Source organism: Lissotriton vulgaris, chromosome 4_1, assembly GCF_964263255.1.
Source record: "Lissotriton vulgaris chromosome 4_1, aLisVul1.2, whole genome shotgun sequence".
In the NCBI taxonomy this organism is placed as follows: Eukaryota; Metazoa; Chordata; class Amphibia; order Caudata; family Salamandridae; genus Lissotriton; species Lissotriton vulgaris.
The window spans coordinates 681,723,672-681,736,077 of record NC_141691.1 but is presented as its reverse complement, the minus strand read 5'-3'; the positions used below and the strand labels follow the sequence as shown (position 1 = coordinate 681,736,077).

The following is a 12,406-nucleotide window of genomic DNA, read 5'->3' as shown; positions in this document are numbered from 1 at the left end:
AAAATAAAAGGAAACATAATGTAAATGTAATGCCAATTGCAGTTCATGTTTTTAATGCATTTATTATATTCTCAACCAATAGACTTGCAAATTGTTTCATTCCATCAAGACCACTGGTGGCTTCACGCTTAAGTCATTAGGCACAAAATCAGTCAGTAGTGTTTATATGCACAAAACATTGCAGCATACTGCAGGATATTTTTCTTTCTATATTCACTGTTACACAGCTACCAAATAGCTAGTATGGATATAAGGATCTGAGGTTTCTTTTTTTCTCTGCCTATTATAGACAAAATACAGTCAAGCAGATTTATAGTGATATCTTAGATATGGTTTTATTAAAGTAGAATTCTTTGAAGGCCCTTCCATTTCACTGCACTAAACTAGGGAGTTACTAAAATATCCTTTGTTTGCTGGAGAAAGAGGTAAGTCCAGAGGACAGTCTCCTTGTGTAATTTGCAGTACCATGAGGACAATATAGTGTAAAGATTCTCCTAGACTGTCCCTTAATAACAGAGTCTAAGCCAGGGACAAACTATTAAAAGCTAAGCTATGTGACATATATAGACCTCTCATCCAATCTAATATTAGTCATTATCAAGCTAATTTTATGGCTATGATTTTAAATCTAGGTCTTTGTATAGCAATTGTATGAAATTGGATTGTTGGTTGGCTGGGGTGTGATCCCTCTTCATGTAACAGTAACAATACCTTGCAGTGTGAGCCACAAAAATCCATTAAATTAACTTGTGCTGAAGCTTGGGTAGCTTGGCAAAAAAAGCAGTCAGACTTCACTTAGAGGCAATGTGTGAAGTATTTATGGAGCACATAAACAATAATACATTTTATTACATTATTTCACATCAAAATGACAAAACTCCAACCAGCAGAACTGGAGGCATGCATTTTTAAAATTTTTAGAAAAAAACTATTACCTAAAATATCAAAGCACAAACTGTGGACATCTAGTCGTGAGAGACCGGGTCAAAGTCAAATGATATGGCCAACCACAATAGAGCCTAGTTTGGATATAAGAAGTGGATTGGGCCCGGATAGCGCTTACCTTCGGACTTAGAAAGATTCTTGAGAAAATGTTCTGAGAAGGTAAAGTTCAGTGGGGCAAGGCTGCAGGGAATGTCTGATGAGAAAGCGTCATCACCAGGTAGAGCCTTTGGTTGAAACCGCAGTGAAGATTTCTACATTTGGACATAGTTGCCGAAATGGAAGTCATAAATCCCCAGCAGGATGAGGCAGAGGGTTGTAGCCGAAGGCAATACCTCAAGGCTTGATGCCCCATTTGACAAAGGACTGCTGAAAAGGATTCAATACTGCGGAGAAGAACGTAGTAGCAGAAAGGTTCATCCAACTGTCGATGCACCATGGGCAGATAGGCGAACAGGTTTGTCCTGGTCTCCCCCTGGTCTTAGTGTAGTTTTTAGCCATAAACTTTCCTCAGTTCTGAGTTGTGTGATTTGGCCATCTGTGCACGTTTAGCACCGCAACCAAGGGGCTAGGACTGGTGGTACAGCTCTTGGGGGTTCAGGACTCACTCATTCTGGGCCTAGGTACAGGTTCAAGATAGTGGGATTCTTTTATGTTCCTGTAACTCTGAACAGGAGACCAGCAAGCTAGCCCTTGGAGTCACTTCTGGTAGTCCTGGTTGCAGGTGAAGATGCAGGGCTCAAAAGCAGGGCTGGCCTGTGAGGGTTCAATGCAGGCTCCAGACAACAAGACAGTTCTTAAAGGTACAGCAGAAGTTTGGCAGAGTGCACAGCAGGTCGCAGCAGCATGCAGTTCTCTGGGAGTCCTTCCACACAACCAGTAGTGAACTAAAGAGTAGACCTGAAGGTCATTATTTCATAATTCGGAGTCCATCTTCAGCAACCCTGCCCTGGCTACAAACTAGCGCCAGTGACAATATAAGGTCATTAGGCCCTTTGTGTGAAGGCAGAGAACCTGCTATTCAGCAGGTGTACATTGGGCTGTGCTTAGCTCTGCCCCCTCCCCATCCTGCCAGCAGATGGCCTATTGAAGCTGTGGTAAAGTGCACGAGAGCTTAATGCCAAAAAATGAGTTCAGCAAAAAGGGGAGGGTAAAAGGCAAAAGGTTTGGGAGTGACCCTGTAGAGGAGATCAGATCCAACAGTCTTTTTTAAAATGTTGTTATTGAATATCCAGTTGTAAAGAAACAGTGTAACATGATACCAGCATTAATGTAAAATCTTTAGCCCAGCTTTTTTTGGGGGGGGGCTGTGAGCTCATCCACTTAATTACAATCCTTCTTTTAGCTAGCACCAGCCCCAACTCTAGGAATCTTTAGGTCTGGGAAGAAGTCCCAGGAGTACCTCCTTGATAGAATAGGGCAGCGTCCTCCTCTTCACCAACCTCAAGCTTTCTAGTATTAATCCCCAGTATAATTTCAATTCGGTACATTCCCAAGTCATATGTAGGAACTGGGCTTCATACTGGTCACACTTGGGCATTGAGCAGAGCGGGCTGAGTATATTTTATGTGGTATATATGGAGTCAGGTGTGTTTGATGAACGATATTAAATGTGTTAAGCTCGAATCTCACATTGGAACTAATTTGTTTGACCCCTTTGTGTATCCGTTTCCATTCTGATTCCGTCAAGGGATCCTCTAGTAGCCTGTCCCATTTGGCCTGAACTGTAAGTGGTTCTGCCATCCTACAGAAACCTCCCTCCGTCTATTTAGTAAAAGTCATAGTTTGACTTATTCGTTTGAACGGTACCACTGCCCATAACGGGACCTCCGGATCATATGGAGCTCGTTTTATTACTGTTGTCACCGCCGTCTCCCAAATCGCAGCTACGTGTCTAATAAGATGGGGAAATTGCGCAGGTACCCTTGAACCCATCATAAGGAGATCTGGTAAAGGAGTCCTACCATGAGTTCCATCCAGCAGCCACTTTTCCCAATTATCATTGTTGTCTAGCCACTGTACTGCATGTTGTAACTGTTTCGCCATAAAGTAAAGGCTCAATCAAGGAACCTCCAACTCTCCTCGTTCCCAAGTCCTCTGCAGGGAGGTCCAACAGTCTTATATTCCAAGAGGCCCATTCAGCAAACCACAGGCATGGACTACTTCGTACAGAATGATCTTTCTTATTGTACCTTATAGGGTCTCTGTCTAAACTTTGTCAAGAAAAGCCTATGTCACACTAAATCTGATCAACGGTTCTGCAACGGTTGGAATGTTTGGGTCACTGCCATTTATTTTGGATGAAATCCATTGTATGGAAAAGTATACAGCTGATATAATTTATTACAGTTGTTTTACATCATGTTTTAATGATATTGTCTTGATGAGTTTTTCCACGTGGAAAATTATGCTTCTTTAGACACGAATCTAATGTGAATTCGAGCATTTATCTTTTGTTTTTCTTTTTTTACTCCTGGGGAAGAACTTTTTTATGCAGATAAACTGTGCAATCTAATAAACAATTCACTCAAGAGGAACGCCCAACAATCTCTGAAAACAAAATCTGCCAATATTTGGAATCTTTTCAATAACCAGTCCATAGGCAGAAAATTGTTATTCCAAAATAAATGTTCTTCTTCTTTAATTTAACAAAATCACAGTTCTTTTCTTTTTTTCCTCCTGGGGAAGAACTTTTTTTATGCAGATAAACTGCAATCTGTAGATTTTTTTTAAGAACGCCTCACATATTAAATATATGGGTGTTCCCACACCAGTCCTACCCCGAAACCACTACTGTTACCTTAGACAGGAGCAACTTTAGGTATCTTAGCAGGGTGGTAAACTGCAAAAGGTATGAGAATACACAAAAAAATACGAGTATGTGAGTGTTCACATACTTGTACAAGCAGACCGACCCACAAGCACCCACAATCCGGTCCCCAGACTTATGTTAGTGATTGCAGAAATTCCACCATATTGCCAGAATATCCACAGCCTATGAATCAGGATTTACTCTTGAAAAAGGAATATTTCCTCATGTTGTTGAAAGTTGGATTGAATATATATTTGACCACGGAACAGTAATCTCTAGATGAACGAGTTCTTTTACAATTTTGCTTTGAGTTCTATTTACTTGTGTCATCTGAAATACTGAGCAGGGGGAGTTATTAAAAAAAATTGTGGAATGCATTGCTAGATGACAGAATTGATGCTGAAACTCAGGTTTTACACATGAAACAAGGTTCTAGGTCAAGGACAATGATGTCTCCGAATGCATGTTCAACAGCAGGAGTGACAGGCTACATGCCATCAGTAAACGCAGACAAAAACTCACCAATGTAAATTAAGATCAGTAGATATGTAAAAAGCATCAGGCTGTATCACACAGGTACAGTGGGAGAAGCAATGTGTAAGATGGAAAGGGTTCACCTGACACAATCTTTTTTAGCAGCGGCACCTCCTTAATGGTAGGGGAGCGTCGCCCCACTGAGTCAGTCAGTGGAAAATAAAATGATATAGCATTATTATATTTTTTCCCACCGACTGACTGGCCACTAAACAGACATTCTCACTTCGATTTCGTTGGAGAAATGCCACAGCCACTTGTGGTGTTTGGCCTCAGGTCCACATGGTGAGAAAGGATGGACACAGACAGCTGGTAGCATGATGCGATAACTGGCTACGAGCACCTGCACTTGGGCCCTTTTATTGGTGGGGCCACGTCACTCGTGACACCCGTGATGGATGGGTGTGGGGGTGCGAGGGTGTCCAGCCCTCAAGGGAGTGACTGGGGATACAACTTCCTGCTGAACACAAAAACGTGTGTCCTTCAGGACACTACATTCCTTCCCAACTATATTGAAGAACAAACAAAACTTTTGTCCAACCTGTAGAGGACAAAACAAACAGCTAACTAAATACCACAGAATCCATCAGTCTTCTGAGTCAGGTGGCAGGGCGATGTCAGACATGAGCTGGTGACTTTGCTTGCAGCAGGACCTTCTCGGCGGGGCACCCGTAGTTTAACCTGAGGGGTTCAGGACACTCCTGCTGGCTTGGAGATGTCCGCTGCATACCGTCAGTTCACTGATGATGGCATGTCTTGCTGTCTTGCATGGCTCCCACATTGCTGACTTTGGTGATGGCCTGTGGTGAGTTCTAACAGTTCCTTATAGTGGGTTGCATCATGGATATGGATGGACTCCCATGTGAGAGATCACAGAAGTGTTGCCTGATCAAATGCCTCTGTTGAACCGCTTGGCTGTAACCGATAACCTGTCGGTGGGGCAAAGTCTCTTCTCCCTCTCCCGCCTGGGGAGGCCTGTTGTCGGGGTTGCTGCAGGACTGCAGAAGGTCTGCGCTGGGGGCGCTTGTGTGCCGACTCGGGGGCAGCTGCAGGACTGCCAAGGAGCAATTAGTTAGTCGCTTGCACAACCCTCACGGGGGGATGAGTCTTGGCCAAGACTTGCTCTTGTTGCAGCGGTTCTGGTGTACGCCAGGTTCACAGGTAGCTTCTGATTTCTTTAATCAGCTGGTGTGGAAACGGTGTAGGAATCCAGTCCATCTGTACTCTGGTAGTGGTGTTTGACGCATGTGCTGAGGCCTAGCGTGATGGCAGTTACCAGCCATGTGGTAAGTCGGGATGACCGGTGATGTTGACTTGCTGGGAGAGTCGGGTGTCAGGATCCTCCTAGCAGCACAATGTCTCCGCCTGGCTGAGGTTGATCTTCGGTGGCGGCTTGACACGTAGATTGTACAAATCCTCTCTTGCCTGTCTTGGGGCCACTGCCGGCTCCATCCTGAGGCGGTGTGCGGGTGGACACTAAGTGCTGATCCTCACCCGTGGCATCTGTGGACAGGAGCTGGGATGCTGCTTGACTCAGACTGCCGACGCTCGGGGATGGACGGTCGCCTGGGGAAGCGTTGGGATAAGACGCGGTTTGGGCTTGCTGTGGCTTATGTTTGGATCACCCGTGAGGCTGTATCCAAGGATGTCGGTCCGCCTTGGTGACTGTCTGGTTTGTCAGAGTGTGCTCTTGGCTTGCTGTGTGAGTCCTCCGTCTTCTCCCTTTGTTGGTCTGTTCAGCCCACCTGTGTTCCTCTGGTTTTTGGGGTGACAGGGCTGTCACTCTTCTTTCTTCGAAGGCATTGCGCTTGGACCTCGAGGCGGTACTGTCATGGCGCCGGCTTCTGCCTTCGCTCTGGCACACTCTCTGCTTGCTAGGCGATGTGACGTCTGGTCGCGTGTCGCTGGTTGTTCAAGCTCATGTTGCTGTGGCGGCCTGCCACGCGGAGTGTGCAACTCCTCTCTTGTCTGTCTTGGGTCACCGCCGACTCCGTCTTGAGGCAGTGTGAGGCAGGGCACTCTGTTTCTTTCAGCCCACTGCAGGGCTTCGCTGGGGCGATGGAGACATGGATTCTTTCCTACCTGCATTTAGCAGTGCTTCCTTGTGGAGATGTCTCTGTCTACTGGGCTCTCGCCAGTGCATCAGGTTCACTGGTGCTGCCTTCTGCGCTCATCTGACGTAGTGTGCTCTGTCTTCTTCTGGGTTACTTTTTTCTGGCACGTGGTTTGCCTGGGGTGTAGTGCGCGGTGATGCCTGTACACCAGGGGGTACAAAAGGGGGGTAGTGATGGACAGAGCATCTGAACCAATCAAACACTCACACCCAGTCAACAGATCTGTATTTAATACATCACCGTTCTTTAGCCCACTCTGCCACCCCAGTTCAGACATGGCCATATGCAAATCAGTCTGACCCTGTGCATCATGGGAACAGTCCAGCCTGAACTGCCAAGCCATGCCTTCCCTGAACCGGAAACAAGCTTCCTAGGACTGGTTTCTGGCATTCCAGCCGTCTTCAGCCAGGCTTGCTTGAATCCAGTGGCAAAGTGAGCAAGGGACTCCCGTCTGAGCATACTCTGCCAACTTATGGCGAACAAAGTGGTACAAAAGGGGGTGGTGATGGACGGAGCCTCTGAACCAATCAAACACTCACACCCAGTCAACAGATCTGGGTTTAATCCATCAGCGTTCTTTAGCCCATTCTGCAACCCCAGTTCAGACATGGCCATATGCAAATCAGTCTGACCCTGTGCCTCATGGGAACAGTCCAGCCCGAACTGCCAAGCCATGCCTTCCCTGGACCGGAAACAAGCTTCCTAGGACCAGTTTCTGGCATTCTAGCCGTCTTCAGCCAGGCTTGCTTGAATCCAGTGGCAAAGTGAGCAAGGGACTCCCGTCTGAGCATAGCCTGCCAACTTATGGCGAACAAAGCGGTACAAAAGGGGGTGGTGATGAACGGAGCATCTGAACCAATCAAACACTCACACCCAGTCAACAGATCTGGGTTTAATCCATCACCGTTCTTTAGCCCACTCTGCCACCCCAGTTCAGACATGGCCATATGCAAATCAGTTCGACCCTGTGCCTCATGGGAACAGTCCAGCCCGAACTGCCAAGCCATGCCTTCCCTGGACCGGAAACAAGCTTCCTAGGACCGGGTTATGGCATTCCATCCATCTTCAACCAGGCTTGCTTGAATCCAGGGGCAAACACCATGCCTGAACTGGAGTGGGCTAAAGAACGGTGATGGATTAAATCCAGATCTGTGGACTGGGTGTGAGTGTTTGATTGGTTTAGATGCTCCGTCCATCACCACCCCCTTTTGTACCACTTTGTTTGCCATAAGTTGGTAGGGTATGCTCAGACATGAGTCCCATGCTCACTTTGCCTTTCGCTTGCAGGGTGCAGAGAGCCACTCTCTGAGTACTCCCCTCTGAGGCATATCTTGCTGTGCCTGGTGCAGTCTGTCTCAGAGACTGGGAGTGAACAGGCATTGTCTCTCCTAATGGTGGCGTGCTCTCTGGGGTCTGTTGACTGCTTTTGCCGGCTGGTTAGCTGAGTGCTGTGTTGATCTCTAGTACTGTTGGTCTGTAGGGTGCAGTGTAGCCACACTTGACGCTGATCTGCTGACGTTGATCTGCTGACGTCGATCGCGGTGGGCAGTCAGTCAGTGCTGGACCACTCTTAAGATATGCCTGTGTGGATCCTCTTGCGTGGCTCACTCACTTAGCAATTTCCTCTTGCTGATCCCGCTACTTCCTGAAAGGTAGAGGAGTGTCAGGGCTTCTCCTCCGGCCTATGGTGGTTCTAGGACTGACGATCGCGGGGTGCGCTGGCTATCCGCACTGGCCAGGCAGTACGCCTATCCCTCAGTGCATAGCTGTCGGTTGCCACAGTGTGGGAGCTGGGAATACCGTGTGGTGCACTTGGCACCAGGGGAAAGTGAGCTGGCCCCGCTACTCATGTGGGGGTCTGAGGTATTTGCTGTAGCTCAGCCTTGTTCCTGGTTGCAGCGGTTCTGTGGGTGCGTGGGCTTCGATCCCCCTGCCCTGGTGCATTTACTGTCCTGTTGGTTTTGCACTGTAGGCTGTTTCTCCAATGTGTTCTGTGTTACGGTGGTTGCAGTACCGCAGGTGGCCACCGGGTGTCAGTGTAGCACTCTGTTTGTGCCGGTCCTGACGTCCTACCTGCCTGCGATGTGGTGAGGCCACCCTGTGGGCTGTAGGTTGTCTGTGGAGGTAGGTGGAACCGTTTGCCACAGGTAGAGGCAGGGGTTGCTGGCCAAGGTGTGGGTGGCAAACTGGGCGGCGCTGTAGGCTCCTCACCGTGGTCCCTTTCTCTTTCACCAGGACTTTGTAGCTTATGCGGGGAACACTGAGGTAGTGCTGCTGGTGTCCCTCGTGAGTTCGTATAGTGTGCTGCGGGTCCAGGGAATATCGGCATGGGGTCGCATTCGCTCAGCACTTTCCCTCGCAGACGTGTCCCACACGGCTGGGGTATCCTCTCACCTGCTGTAGGCCTTGCTGTCCCGTGGGCACTGTAGAGACAAATGCTGGTGCGAGGTGGGGCACGGCGGTGGCAGTAAGTGTCTGTCTCTTTATTTTCCTTGGTGCTACTGTCCGGGTGTGTCCGAGGGAGTACTGCGGCTTTACTTGAGGCTGGGAGTCAGACCAACTGGCGGGCGGGGCTCGCTCATATCGGGTGGTTGTGTATGATTGCTAGCCTCATGTGGGATGCCAGGACAGGGATGGCTCTGCATCGTGCTACTTGGTACGCCGTTGTTCACTTGATCCCGGCGGCTGAGATGCAGGGGTGTGAGAACAGGATAATGGGACATTTATGCTGTGCAGCTGCTCCCCGTTCTCCGATGAAGCAAACGGCTCTGGTCGCAGGCTGCTGCTGTCGGTGCGGTGGTTGGTCGCGTCCCTTCTCCCTCTGTTGTAGGTGCAACAAGAGCCTGTGGACGCCTCAGGGCATGAGTACTCAGAGGGTCTGAGCCCCAGGTGCTCTCATGCAGCGCTGGCAGAAGCAAGTTTCTTTGATTCTGTCTGCTTTCTTGGCCACTGACCTTCCTCTGGCTGGCCAGCATCTGGGCTGCAGCGGCAGTGTGTGGGTGCCTGCAGGCGTCTGCCCAGACCTTCCCCGTAACACCAATTCAGGCAGTGGGCGGCGATTCAGGCAGTTCCTCCCCCTCAGCATGGCCACGGCTCTCGTGCTGGCAATGGGTGTGTGTGAGCAGCCCGTGCAGGCACCGCTAATCCTCTCGAGTTTAGGAGGCGGCAACCGAGTGACACGAGGGGCTCAGTCCCCTCTGCAGACAGAGGTGGCTGTAGACGGCTCACCGGGGGTATAGCTTGCCAAGTTAATTTCCTCCCCCACGAGGAACAATAAAGCAGAGCGGCAGGCATGCAGGGTTAGCTACCCACCTCGTTGCCAATGTGGTGTTGGGCCTCCGGCCCAAATGGTGAGAAAGGATGGACACAGACAGCCGGTAGCATGATGGGATAACTGGCCACGAGCACGTGCACTCTGGCCCTTTTATTGGCGGGGCCACGTCACTCATGTCACCCGTGATGGATGGGTGTGGGGGTGCAAGTGTGTCCAGCCCTCGAGGGAGTGGCTAGGGATACAACTTCCTGCTGAACACTAGAACGTGTCCTGCAGGACACTACAGCACTAACACACTGTCTGATCGGCAAATGAGGCACCTCAGACCAATCCTGGTGCTGCTCTCTTTCTATAACAGCAGCGTCTGTATTGGGTGGGGAGCCTCTGCTGGTGTCCCAGGGACAGTGGGGACACCATCAGGAGTGAAGAAGAGCACCGACATATATCAGTGGCAAGACATATAAGATTTTTTTTATTATTGTATCTCCCTTACCCCCATGTTCACCACTGGAGTTTTGTGGAGGCCGCCACTGTCTTCTTTACTAAACTGCACTATCCACAGCGGTCAGTTGGTTTTACCAAGAGACAGAAAATTACAAAGTACACAGCAAAGCTGCTACTACTCTTCGCCTAACACCTATTGAGTTGTTTCTTTCAGTACTGGGGGAACTCACAAATGCTACTTTGGGAAAAAAATGCACCATTCCAATAGGGTTAAGGCTGTTCTAAATAACACATTCCCAGGATGTTGACTGTTTGAGGAAAAGTAAGGAGGCGTATGCTGTTGTGGCAGCTCCTCCTTCACTGACCCTTTATGTAAGAAAGACTTTGCTAAAATAAAATAGTTTTGTCTGATGCATCCTCGCAAAAGCAACAAAATAAGAGACAAGTTTACTTGACAGAGACCCATGTGGACAGTCTTCACCCTCTCCACCTTGTCTGCATGTAGTCTCATAAAAACACAGTCGTCCATACACTCATCCACACCCACATTCAGCTCAGTTAATTTAGCGTATGTTCACTGATTCCATCGGAGAGCAAAGCAATTTACACATCTAAAACAAATATGGCATGTTATCATTGAAATGATAAAAATACTAAATACAAATGTAAGAAGATCAAAAAATAAAAACACAATAATAATTCAACACTACAAAAGGTAATCATCTAATGTTTTTACAGTCTTTGAATAAACATTCCACTCAAGCATTTCTGTCAAACAAATTGCAGAGAGGGGCAAATACTAAATCTTAATAGTAAACGGACACCTCTAAAATAGAAAAGAAATCTCCCCATTTTATGCTCATGAAACATTATGAAATAAGAGTGAAGTTTTTTCCATGTATAGGACCACAAACATTGAACCCGAATGCGGTTAAGTTATGGAATAATTTTTTGTCATAACGAAAGCTGGCCTTGCGTGCTGTATTTTGTATTTCGGATATCATTTTGAACACCAAACCCCAGCCTATTACTTCAAGAACTAACTAGCAACATTTGTAATTCATATTTAAACATTTTCAAAATAATTACATTCTTAACTTTTCCAGTTACAAATTCCTCCACTGATAGAGTGAGGGCTCGCAGCTGTAATTCGATAGACCCCATGGACAACAGCTCCCAGGACTGTGTAGATTGCAAATAGTAGCCCCACTTCGAATCATATTGCCTGCTCCAGAAATTATTTCCTGACCCTAAATATTTCACCCTCTCCACTGCTTTATTTATGCAGTGAAATCTGTTGTGGGGTACTCCCACCACTCCATACCATAAATTCGGTGACACTTTAAATTGTATTTTTATGATGAATATAGCAAGAGATGGGGGGATGCAGAAAAGGGACTATACTATAACAGTCTGTTTTCTAGCTTTATTGGTTTGTAGTAAGAAACATTCAACGTAGTTGAGAGGAGGCTGTTGTGTGAATACGGGTCAATTAATGCACATGCATGACTTTCTGTGTATTGCACAGCTGATCAAAGGCAATATACGCTGAGAATGTATTGAAATAAAGCATGATGAGAGTCTGCTTTGTAAGTCTGAGGCCGAGAGATGATTTCCTGAAACACAGAGGACCATTTAGAAGCACCTGCTCTTTTCATTGCTCTGTTTACACTGACAGAAAACAAACAATGAAGTAACCTCATGTGAAGCCCAATTTACAACAGCATAATTGCATTTGAAACGGGTGAGAGCGGGAAGCTGCGCCTCAGAGCGAAATTCGATCGCTCTTTGGTGTCTGCTGGTGTTTCTGCTTCCAGAGTGAAGGCAGAGCAACCAGCAAAACTACTCACGTGACCCTTACTAAGCAATACGTATCTCCATGCCTTCAAAATTACCCATGATTCACCACTCACTACGGGTTTATGAACCCTACCAAGTAGGGACCGTTTATGTACCGTTGAATATGGGTAACTACACCCTGCATATCTGCATACATTGTTTATGCCATGATTTTTATTCATAAATATATAGTTGTTTTAAAAGAATATATTTAACATAAACTAGGGTGCAAGAGGTTAAATTAGAGCTATGGAGAAAAATTACATTAAAGAGACCTTGAGACTATTATCAGAGGTATTTCCCTATGCAAAGTCATTGTAATATGCAATATGTGAGGTTTTTATGGCAACTTTGCTATACTGTAGTAATAATACAGCATTTGAGGTTTTTGAAGTTTGCACTATAATAAGAAATGTGTCAATGGGCATTGAGAAGTACTTTTGCTCC

At 47.0% G+C, this 12,406-nt stretch overlaps 1 protein-coding gene across 1 annotated transcript in view; it reads right to left on the bottom strand.

Moving 5' to 3' along the window:
- LOC147722438 (aromatic-L-amino-acid decarboxylase-like) overlaps positions 1 to 12,406 on the bottom strand; it is a 1,636,613-nt gene that overhangs the window by 1,342,283 nt on the left and 281,924 nt on the right. The gene's annotated exons all lie outside the window — the stretch shown is intronic.